General features: G+C 37.2%; 1 protein-coding gene across 1 annotated transcript in view; it reads right to left on the reverse strand.

Annotated features, from left to right (window-relative positions):
• Window positions 1–11957, reverse strand: part of LOC311094626 (uncharacterized protein) — a 168387-nt gene extending 156430 nt beyond the window's left edge. Inside the window, exon 1 of the mRNA XM_084132706.1 lies at window positions 11894–11957. The gene's annotated coding sequence lies outside the window, so the exon portion shown is untranslated. The remainder of the gene's footprint in view (window positions 1–11893) is intronic.
• Window positions 11958–12307: the final 350 nt, after the last annotated feature.

The following is a 12307-nucleotide window of genomic DNA, read 5'->3' on the forward strand; positions in this document are numbered from 1 at the left end:
CTAAAGGAATTTTTGGTTAGTAACAGCATTTTGTCTAGGTTTCAGTCCGGTCTCAGAAAGAATCATAGTACAGTAACTGCCACTATGAAAGTTCTAAATTACATTACCTTCATGTGGGAGAAAGTGACTTGATGGTTTTCCAAAATTGAATAGGATTATTTAGATTTTGTGAAGTTTCATTTAGATAATATTCAGATTTTGATCTGCGTATAAGAGCTGTACATTTGTTTCTCAATATTTTAAATGCTACCCAATCTCTTTCTATATCCGATTTCCTCGCTGTGGCCCAAGCCAAGTTTCTTTCATGAAGGAGTTCAGATAATTCATTTGAGAACCATGGATTATCACTGCCTTTTACTCTGAATATCCTAACAGGTGCATGCCTATTCACGATCTTCAAAAATAAAGTGTGAAAATACTGTGCAGTGGTCACATCAGGTATTAAAAACAATCTATCCCAGTCAGATGCAAACAACTCATGCAGAAACCCTTGTATATCAAACAATTTTAAGCTCTGTAATAATTTGTAATCATTTGTAATAATTCTAGGTTTTACTTTGGGAATTTTACAATTCCTTATAGCAACTACAGTACAATGATCACTGACATCATCAGGAAAAACCCCTGTATAGGTGTATTTATGGGGTTTATTTGTTAGTATAATATCTATTAGAGTGGACTTGCTTGGGTTCTTATGATTAGGTCGTGTAGGTAAATCAATAAATTGAGTAAGATTCACAGAATCACAATATGCTTTGAACTGATCTGAGTTTGATGTCAATCAATTCCAATTTTAAATCACCCAATAATACAAGATCTTTAGAAAGCTGGTCAATTAAAACAGCTGACAGTGAGGTAAGAGCATCACTAATAGCTGCAGGAATATGAAGAAATATGAAGATAGTATCTGTACGTTTTGATGGGAGATGCATGTGGAGACGCTACAAATGAATCGCTTTGTCTTCTTGTTAAAGTAAACTTCTTGTAAACTTGTTAAAGCCTTTAAAATAGCTTTAGAAGTAATTGATCTCAGAGGATAAGTTGCAGGGTAACATGTAGTCTGACACATTACAGTGAGTAAATAAGCATGTCCAGCCTTAGATCGTGATAAAGGACCAACGCAATCAATAGTCAAGTGTGCAAAAGGAGTGGTAACTGCAGCAATAGGCTGTAAAGGAGCCAATGGAACTTCTTTATTTGGCTTTCCGGTCATTTGACAAGTATAGCAGGACCGTATATAGTTAATCACATCTCGCTTACATCTAGGCCAATACAATTTCCTAAGAACTCTCTCATAGGTCTTTCGTACCCCCATATGACCAGCCATGCCCTGGTGTGAAAGCTGTAGGAGGTCTTGACGGAAATTAAATGGAACCACAATTTGGATCCTAGGATCGAGTGAAAAGTCGGAGGTTGTTGTCTATGAAGCAATCCATCTTGAAGAAAATAGAAGGGAGATGAAGTCTTTTCTCCTGCTTCATGAGCTAAAGAGAACAATTCTTGAAGAGTATCATCCGCCTGCTGTGCTTTGATAAGGTCATCTCGAGTCACACTATAAAGCGGAGATAAAGAACAAGACGTGTTAACATGGTCATCAAAGATAAATGGACTTTCTGACATAGAATCAGACTTATCAGTCTTATGGTCATCAACATCATGTGACTCATGAACAGGGATCACATCTTCCACATCCGTACACACAGTACAAGGAATTTTCAGAAACGATATTCAGTCATTGGTCTGACCTGCCCTGTTAATGCTACAGGAATGAATGGTTACTGAGTATATCTGCCCAGTCTTTTTTATACAAGGACAGTTTTCATCTATATACTTTTTGAATTTTCTGTTATTCTGTGTTCATTATATTGGGAAAAGTGATCCTCGAAATGTTTGTAAACAGTCATTGGTGGGCCATGAGTTGCAAAAGGTTGAGAAAACCTGTGCTATAGGGCTGGTACTAACGACTACTTTTGTATCTCCTGTTTTGTGCTCTCCTGTCTAATGTCTAGCCCCTCCCATCTTGTTACCTGATTATTGATTAATTTGCCCCACCTGCTTTTCTCGTTGCCTTCTTTTATTTGCTTCCCTATTTAGTCTCCCTGTGTTTGCAGTCATGTGCTGGTTCGTTGTGTATGTTCCCTTGTGTTTCAAGTTCCTGTCTAATGCCTGTCTCCGGTTGTCCAGGAGAACCTGACTTTGGGGGTCCCAGGCCTGGTTGTCCTAGAGCAGTCCAGTCTCCCTGTCGCAGCCCCAGTGGTGGCTGAAGAGGCAGTGTCACCACGCTCTCGTAAACAGAGGAGGAGGAAGGCGTTCTCCGTCCCACAGGGCCTGGAGGCCACGCCAGAGCTCCTGGCCCTGCCGGCACCGGACAAGATGGCCGCCCCCGAGCCAGTGTCTCCGGACAAGATGTCCGCCCCCGAGCCAGTGTCTCTGGACAAGATGGCCGCCGCTGAGCCAGTGTCAGTTCCTGAGCCGGTGTGTGGGGCTGTTCCTGAGCATAACTCCACAACTGCCCTTAAGAAAATTTTGGGAGGGGGCAATGGGTCCTTTGAACTGTCATCTCCGCCCTGGCCAGCCAAAGGTTTGTCTCCGCCCTGGCCGCCTGAACTGTCTGGTCAACCCTGGCCCCCTGCTCCACCCTGGCCCCCTGCTCCACCCTGGCCGCCTGCTCCGCCCTTGACACCTGCTCCACCCTGGCCCGCAGCCAAGAATCCTGACCCGTCTGAGTCTCCTTCCCAAATCTGCCCCCTGGATCTTGTGTACTGCAGTGAGGACCATCTCAAAATACCTGAAGTGTAATACATGGAAGAATCCACTGGGTATTTTGGCGGTTACTCTGTAACACAGGTAAATTGCAATCAATGATTTTTTCAAATCTAATACTCCGCTTTAATCGAGGAATCGTGACAGCCCTAGTCTGCTATCAGACCAGCTCTTCTCTTCCATGGAGATGAAAAATCCATCTAAAGCACATAGATTTTAGAAACACACACACCTTTTAAAACAGCAAGGATAAAGACAATTAGGAAAAATAAACTACTGACACTGAAATGAATTTGTACTGACCTTGTTTAAAAGCTTACTTTTCTAGTTGATCACTTAAAGATGTGAAATTGCAATCTAAATCCAGTGTTAGTTCAGTCTAATTGCCACGTGCTGAGCAACAAAATCTCTTCTATAAGTTAGTCACAGTGAAATCACTCCATCTCCACCAGTGTAAATGTCCAAGAATTGTACCAGAAGCTCAAAATGATCGTATTTGGAACAAAATTATCATACACAAGTCAAACGTACAGAATACAGCTATTTATTGACCAACAACTTTTTGACACACATGAAAATGACTTTTTTTGCTAAAATATCAGCTTGGAAATTTGAATAATTATTGTACATCTGGCAACACTGATCTCCACTTATAGCTGGTGTGTGGTGATGGTTTTAACAACCTTGAGTCTCGGGCTGGTTTGTCTTATTCTGTTGATTATCATCATACTGTATTTATTTGATGATCACAGCAGAGAGAGACGAGAAGAAGAGTTACAGGAACACAGCTGAAGAGTTTGATAAAACTAAATACTGCATATGTGGTTTCTCCACTGCATGGGTCTTCATGTGTCGCTTCAGGTAACATTCAAAATAGAAACTCTTCCCACACTGATCACACGTGTGCGGCTTCTCTCCAGTGTGGATCCTCTCATGTGTTCTCAGATTTGCTGACTGACTGAATCTCTTGTCACAGTGTGAACACTTGTAAGGTTTTTCTCCAGTGTGGATCCTCTTATGTGTTTTCAGAGATGATGGCTGACTGAATCTCTTGTCACAGTGTGAACACTTGTACGGTTGTTCTCCAGTGTGAATTCTCTGGTGCAGTTTTAAACCGTATGCTGTAATAAAAGTCTTGTCACACTCAAAGCACATGTACTCTCTCACACCAGTGTGAATTTTCTCATGTGCATGTAAAGATTGCAGCACTGAAAAACTCTTTCCACACACAGAACATGAATGTGGCTTCTCCTTCGTATGAACTGTCAGGTGTGTCTTCACGTCTGATGCACTAATAAATGTTTTGCCGCACTGATCACATGAGAACGGCTTCACTCCGGTGTGGATCATCATGTGACGCTCAATGGATGATAATCGACTGAAACTCTTCCCGCATTGATCACATGTGAACGGCTTCTCTCCGGTGTGGATCCTCATGTGAATCTCAAGACCTCGTTTGGTTGTGAGACTCTTTCCACACTGAGTGCAGGTGAAAGATTTATTGTCTTTTCTTTTCTCTAAAAATGTACTTTTAGTCTCTGAGCGACTCAAAGGATTTCCTCCAGGTTGGACATGATGTTCCTCCTTCACTTCACTCAGTTCTTCATTCTCTTCCTTCACTTCCATCAGTTCTTCACTCTCCTCCTTCACTCCACTCAGTTCTTCATTCTCTTCCTTCACTTCCATCACTTCTCTCAGATCTTCATTCTCCTCCTTCACTTCACTCATTTCTTCACTCTCCTCCTTCACTTCCATCAGGTCTGACATGAAAGAAAAATGTATTAAATAAAATGCATTTTTTAGTGCATCAAAACAATTCCAAGAGAGAAATATGGACATGAAAGGACCAGTGAAAGGACATGAAAGTGAGCCCTGATGTAATAGTAGAAAGTAGGGGTTTAACCCTCTGAGGTCGGCAAACGCGCGGGCACGTTTTGCTGGATTTTCTCCACATTGTAGCACTATAAACTTAAATTACTCCGTCATTTATGGTCATACAGAAAAAAGAAATATAAAAAAAGAATCTGAGATATTTCTCCTTTTGTATGTGTCCACTTACAATCAAATCAAAACATTGTGCTTTTGTAAAATAAAGAAAATAAACAGGGTGTGCGTTCTGCCTCTCTGTCGCGGTGAACTTTTTTTTCTTGAGCACGTCTATAAACTGAAACCAAACTCAGCGAATACTTGTCACACATTTATGAGCCATATACCTTTATAAACATTTAAGTGTGTACTTTTAAATAATCGGATTCAAAACGAAAACAAATATTCTCTGTTTACGTAATTTGTATAAAACCAACAAGATGTCCAGCTTCTCAAACGCTTGCTCATTACAGTTAATTTGGCCACGCCTACTCGCGCAAAAGAGATTGACATGCAAATCTCCACATGGAACGCAAACTCGCTCATTACCTCAACAACAAAACACCACTTCACTTCACTTTTCGTCGAGTTTGAAAGACGCGCATGAGCTTACATTGGATTTAGGCTACATCAGAAGAAGAAGAACGCGATTTGAAGACAAGAAAGATGTAAGGTAAGAAATTCTTACATATTAGTTTGTTATTGTTGCATAAATGTCACGTTGCAGTTGAACTGTTGCTAGATATATGGGGGAATATTATAATATTTAGACCCATGTTTACTGTTACTGTGTTTGTGGATATCTGCTCAAACGTAGATATGTATATGGTAACCATAATGTTTTATATTTGTGCGCGATCGCATTTGAATGTATCATATTTTGGATCGCGATCGCGTTTGAATGTATCATATTTTGCAGCGCGATCGCGTTTGAATGTATCATATTTTGCAGCGCGATTGCGTTTGAATGTATCATATTTTGGATGAAAGCAAAACGCACCAAACGGCTTCATGTTTTTACTATTATCTCATTTCATATCATAACGAATGGAAAAATTTGAAGTAACATGATAATCAATATATTTTTCTCAAGCTTAGTTGTGTTCATTATATTATATATTGTTGGAAACATTTGTGTGTGTGTGTGTGTGTGTGTGTATTCTTTGAATTTTTAAAAAGCAATTTTAACCAGAAAAATCTAATATTTATTTCCAAAATCGTGCAGGACTTTCTCTTGATATCAGTATGTTCACTTTTTTTTTCAGGGCCCAGATGCCACTGAGGACTTCAACATTCACATGAGTCTCTGTACATGAACATGGTAAAGTGAAAATCAAACACCTTGGAAATAAAAGGTATGTACAATGTTTTTAGGAATGGCACAAAGGTCTCTGTCTTTGGATCGTTTTCAATAAGTGCTTTTTTGGCATTTGTTGTGTATCTTTGGATTATGTTGTGTTGTAAATAAATCCAAACAATTTAAAAGCCATTCTTTTTGAAATCTCCTCATTTACAGTATTGTGCAAGGTTGCTCAGAATGACAGGGCCTGATAGCTCCTAATAGGGCTGTTAGGGGAGGGTCTTTGTCTTTCTCAGGTGTGAAAAGCTTACATATTAATGACCTCCGCATAAAGCTTTTTCACACAAAACACATCGTAAAAATTTTAAATCAATATATTGTCTTATCTGAATGAGCAGTCAGGGTGATTTTCGATACAGCAAAAATAAAGAAATGCCAGATAATTTTTTTTTTTTTTTATTAAAACTAACATAATAAAGTATATATATATATATATATATATTAGGGGTGTGCAAAGCAGCCGGTATTTGTATCTGTATTTGTATTTGTATTCGAGTAAAATTCAAAATAGGTGTAAAATCCAGTTTTTTTGTGTTACACTTCTAATTTACGTTATAGTGTAAGTATTCTTTAATTATATCCATTATAATAATTATAGATATGCAATATTGGTTGATGTTTTTCCATAAATCCAGCAATGAACATGTAAAGGAACGTCATTGAAAAGAAAATAACATAACAACCATTACCTATGTTAACGTTACTCTGTCAACAGCCTATTGTCTAAATTACCGAGCTAACAGAGCTACTAGTGTTGTCACGGTACCAAAATTTCAGTATTCCGTACCAATACCAGTGAAAATCCACGGTTCTCGGTACCAAAGCTTAATTTAGATTAAATTTACATATATTAAAGTTTATATCACGGTTACAAAGATAGAAACTGTAGTATTATTTTATTATCTACATTAGATAAAATGACCTAACAATAAATAATAGTTATATACTGTCGCAATTATTCTCCTTGGGGTTAATTTAAAAATACATTTTTAAAATCAAAAGTTAACATTATTTATGTTAACATTATTTAATGCACAATGAATGAAGTGAACAAACATGACCAGTGTGTTTGTATTAAATAACATTCACAAACATTAGCCTAATTGATGTTGTAAAAATATATTGTTCACTCAATGTGTTGTTGTAGATAACACATTAAGTAATGTTAATTAATGGTATCTTATTGTAGTGTTACCAAACTATACAGGAGATAAAGCATGTTTTATTTGACTTGACTGTAGCCTACTTTTATTTAATCCAAAACTGCATATTTAATTTTAAAAGGGCTTTTAAAACCTGCTAAGAGTTATCCAGCCAAGAATAAGCCTAGAACTGCTTTTCTGACGGACTGATATTAATGACGGCTTTTTATTTAATTTCTCATCTCCATAAATATATCTAAAGCTAATGCAAGGGCTAGAAATCAATTAATTATTTGCTGATACTTCCTCGTCATCATGGAGAGCGCAGTTCGCACCATCTATGGTTCGCACCACTTTCTCCTTTCCACAAGCTCTCTCGTGGCATCTGTCGTTGCTATGCAACCGTCGACATAGGAAACACGCGCCTACATTTGAAATCTGCACGCGCAGAAAACGCGCTATGTGAACGGCCCCTTATGACAACGTGACATTAGCCTAATCCAAAATATTTCTTTTCTTATCAACAAGTGGATTTACAGCCACCACATCAGCAGCACCGCCAGTCGCCATGTCTCATGAGGAAACGCAGCTTTTTGATATAAAGTTTTTCTTGTTCCCGAATACAAATATTTTTAAAGTATTTGTTCGAAATAAGTATTCGGAAAAAACACATTATTTGTGCCATTCCGAATACCGTATTCGGGTTCGGCTCCACCCCTAATATATATAATATATCATTTTTTTTTTTTCATTTTTTTTTTTTACTTTGAGCAATGGTGGAGCTATAATTGACTCTTCTTAGAAAAAAAAGCTTCTTGAAAAAATAAATAAATGTGGCCTAATATTGTAATAGTTACAAACAAAAGGTTTCTTTTAGTTCAGATTAACATTTGAGGGCAATTTCATCCGTAATGTCAAAATAAAACCGGCCAGACAAGGCGCATCTCAAACAAGCCTTTTCTCAATCCATTGTCTCAGTTTTTACACAAAATGTAGCATTGACTGTGTTCATCAACCCTGTTACCAAAGTTACTGTAAGAAGAATCTCTATAACTATGAATAACTTAATTTAAAATAACTGATATTTGACAAATACAACTTTATCAGTAACTTGGTGTTTACTGATTACTCCTAAAAATATATATTTTGTAAACTATGTTGAAAATGATTAAAATTCTGTTAATGTTGTTGCAAATTGGGAACCGGATATAAAATAAATATAAAATAAAACAGTTAAAATAGTATTTCGCTTGATCTGATGTTGACAATCAATATAAAAATGTCTCAAACCTCCCTTTACTGACCATTTGTTGAAGAAAAACCCAGAACAATCTGTACCATTTCATAGTTGAACTGTTTATCTAAATGTGATGAAGTGCTTGAATGTTTCTAGCATGAATGTTCTTCAGCATCATGAATGAATGAAGAATAAACACCAACCTCTTTGTTCTTCAGGATCTTCAGTGTGTTTCATTCTGCAGGGTTCTGGATCACTCATGTTCTCTCTGTCCTCTTTAATAAACTCAGTCTTTACAGATTTCAGCTCTTCCTGATGCTCATCTTCACTTGCAGCTGATGGGAATTTACAGCATTTATTGCTGAATTACTGTGGGCGGGGCTTCACTGATGATGTATTCCAGTGTGGGCGGAGCCTCACTGATGATGTGATTACAGTGTGGGAGGAGCTGATCTGCCAAAATAAAAAAATATCAATTGTATGCCAATTCATTATTTATTTTTAATAATTTTAATTGCTAATCCTAACACTATTCTGCTTCTTCATTAAAATACAGGTATCTAGAAATAAAGAAAATAATATAAATCATTTTAATTCTTCCAAGAATAAATGATGGTAAGAAAAACAGTTAAAATCATAAACACAGAAATGAACTTGCATATAGTAGGGCTGCACAATATATTGAGATTATCGAAATATCGCAAATGTACAGTGGGTACGTAAAGTATTCATACCCCCGGTAAATATGATCAAAAATGGCTGTAAAAAATAAATCTTTCATTAAAAAAATGTGATCTTTCGTTCAAAAAATTGGCAAAAATCTAACCTTTCATTGAAGTAAAAGAATTCAAATTGGGGGGGGGGGGAAATCACATTAAGAAATAAATGTTTTTCTCCAAAACACGTTGGCCACAAATTCATACCCTTTTAGTAAATACCTTTTTGCAATCTCCTTTTGCCAAGATAACAGCTCTGAGTTTTCTTCTATAATGCCTGATGAGTTTGGAGAACACCTGACAAGAGATCAGAGACCATTCCTCCATACAGAATCTCTCCAGATCCTTCAGATTCCCAGATCCATGTTTGTGCTTCTTCTCTTCAGTTCACTCCACTCATCAGCTCAGGGAACTGGGACGCTCATGGCAGAAGCTTAATTTTGTGCTCCCTAACACATTTTTGTGTTGATTTTGATGTTTGTTTTGGATCGTTGTCCTGATGGAAGATCCAACCACGGCCCATTATAAGATTTCTAGCAGAAGCCGCCCGGTTTGGATTTTTTTATCCGTTGATATTTGATAGAATCCACGATGCCATGTATCTGAATAAGAAGTCCAGGACCTCCAGCAAAAAAATATGCCCACAACATTAAAGATCCAGTGGTATATTAAATTGTACACATGGGGTACTTTTTATCCTTGTGTGCACCAAACCCATCTAGCGTTTTTGCTGCCAAAAAGCTATTTTTTTAGTTTCATCTGACCACAAAACCCAGTGCCGTTTGAAGATCCAGTCGTGTCTGACAACTGAATATGAGTTTGTTTTTGGAGGAGTGAGGAGCATTTTTCTTGAAACCCTCCTAAACAACATGTGGGGATGTAGGGGTTGATTTTTTTTAGGCTTTCTGACCACAATACTCAACTAATCTCTGCAATTCTCCATCTGTGATCCTTGAAGACTCTGGCCACTCATACCATCCTCCTCACCGTGCATTAAGATAATATAGACACAGGTCCTCTTCCTGGCAGATTTGTAACATTTTTACTTGATTATAACTTCTTAATTATTGCCCTGATGATCAAAATGGGTATTTTCAATTATTTGGCTATTTTCTTACAGCCACTTTCTATTTTGTGACGCTCAATAATCTTTTGCTGCTAATCAAAACTGTATTATTTGGTTTTACACATTGTGATGGATGATTAAGGGAATTTGGCCTTTGTGTTTCCTCATATTTAAAATCCTGTGAAACAAGAAGTCATGGCTGGACAATTTCATGTTCCTAGTCCCCCTGGTGTGCTAAAAAAAGGTAAATATTAATGGGAATATACTTCAGAGAGATTTTATTCATAAAACATTCTAGGGGTATGAATAATTGTGGCCAACGTGTTTTGGAGAAAAACATTTATTTCATAATGTGCTTTTTGCTAGATGGTAGATTTTTGCTAATTTTTTGAACGAAAGATTTATTTTTTACAGCCATTTTTGATCATATTTACCGGGGGTATGAATACTTACCATGCCCACTATATCACAATATATTCTGTTCTGATCATTCTGTTGTTAAATAAACCTAATGTAGGATAACCTAAAACCCTAAACCCTGTGGTTTACACTGATGTTAAAATAACATTTCTTATGCGACAGTAAAACACTGGTTTTCACTCTCAGAAGTTGTAGGGATGTTTTCTTGTCACAAAAAGAACAAAACAAGCATGTAGGCTATATAATAGATCATTTAATTTAATTTTACACACTTTAAGCATTATCATATCGCATGTTGCATTATTTAATGAGTTATTGTGTTTTTCTTCAATATTGTGCAGCCCTAGCAATAGCCAACAAATCCCTGCTGACACCAATGAAATGAGCTTTAAGTGTCAATTTACAGGAGATCTGAAGACATCAGCATAATAAATGAGGTGAAAACAGGAACTATTGTCATGAAATAAAGAGTGTTTTCAGCAGATCTGTTTATATTGATGAGCCTCAGACTATCAACACTCATTCAACAAGCCATTCAGGATCATCAGCAGATCATCTCACTTTATTCTGAGTGTTTGCTGATAGAAAACATTATTTAAGTCAGCATAAATGACAAAAGCCTGTAAAACTGCTCTACTGAAAGAACATTTTTGTAATTTCTCACAATATGACATGGATAAAACATCAATAACAGAAAAACAATCACTAATGACACTCATCTTCATCAACCATTACAGGGAAATAAACAGCAGCATAATAGGCTATGTCCACATTAAGTTTGATCTTATGATACACTAGCCTACATTGATCACTATAAAGTAGTTAGATCATTACAAAAAAAAAAAACTTTTTATATGCGCAGAAACTGAAAATGATCATAAAACGTTTACAAATAAAGAGCATCACAAACACTATTGTTCCAAGAGTAAAACGCTATTCATATTTATTAGTATTGCTTTAATGTCTCACGTGGCTCATCTTAGGCTCAATGTAAAGCATTTAACAGTCTCTGTTCCAGTATGACACTTGAGATCGATTCACATTAATTCCCTCACAGATCTTAAACTTTGACTTTTGACTTGACGAGACAATCACACAAACGAGCACAAACTCGCTCAGGTCTGAATGAACTCAACATTCTCCTCATGCTCGCTGCTGCTGCACTAAATGTTTATTTCAGAAGGAAGACGCCAGAAAAGACGCACAAGTATCGCTGTGATCGATGAAAACAATATAGGAATGAGCCTGTCGCTTAATAAAACTGTATAAAGTGTGTGTGATGGTTGTGTAAATATGAGAAATACCGTGAACTGCTCTCCTCACCTCAGAAGACTCGACGCTGAAACTCTCAATGACGGAAGAGAGACGGCGCGAGCGAGCGGTGACGTCATCGGCCGGCAACTGTAGGAGAGGGGGTTCAGCAACAAGAACTGGGAGGTAAGCTTACAAGTATACAGTCGTTTTAGTAATGTTTATTTGATTATAGCTGGAGATTTGAATGAAACCCCTGACGATGCACAAGATATATTTATTTTAAGATCTACCTCTAATTCACATGATAATATTATTTTATGGTTGTGTGGAAATCTTTCAGTGGCAGATGCTTGGCGTTTCTTTAACTCTGGTTGTAGAGGCTTTACTTGGTCCAACAAATCTGGATCGCTTAAAGCTAGAATTGATCTTTTTCTCATTTCTCATGCTATTTTGAAAGATGCCCATACTGTTAATCATCAATTT

The sequence above is a fragment of the Abramis brama genome (genome assembly GCF_963993115.1).
Source record: "Abramis brama genome assembly, chromosome: 1".
Classification (NCBI taxonomy): Eukaryota; Metazoa; Chordata; class Actinopteri; order Cypriniformes; family Leuciscidae; genus Abramis; species Abramis brama.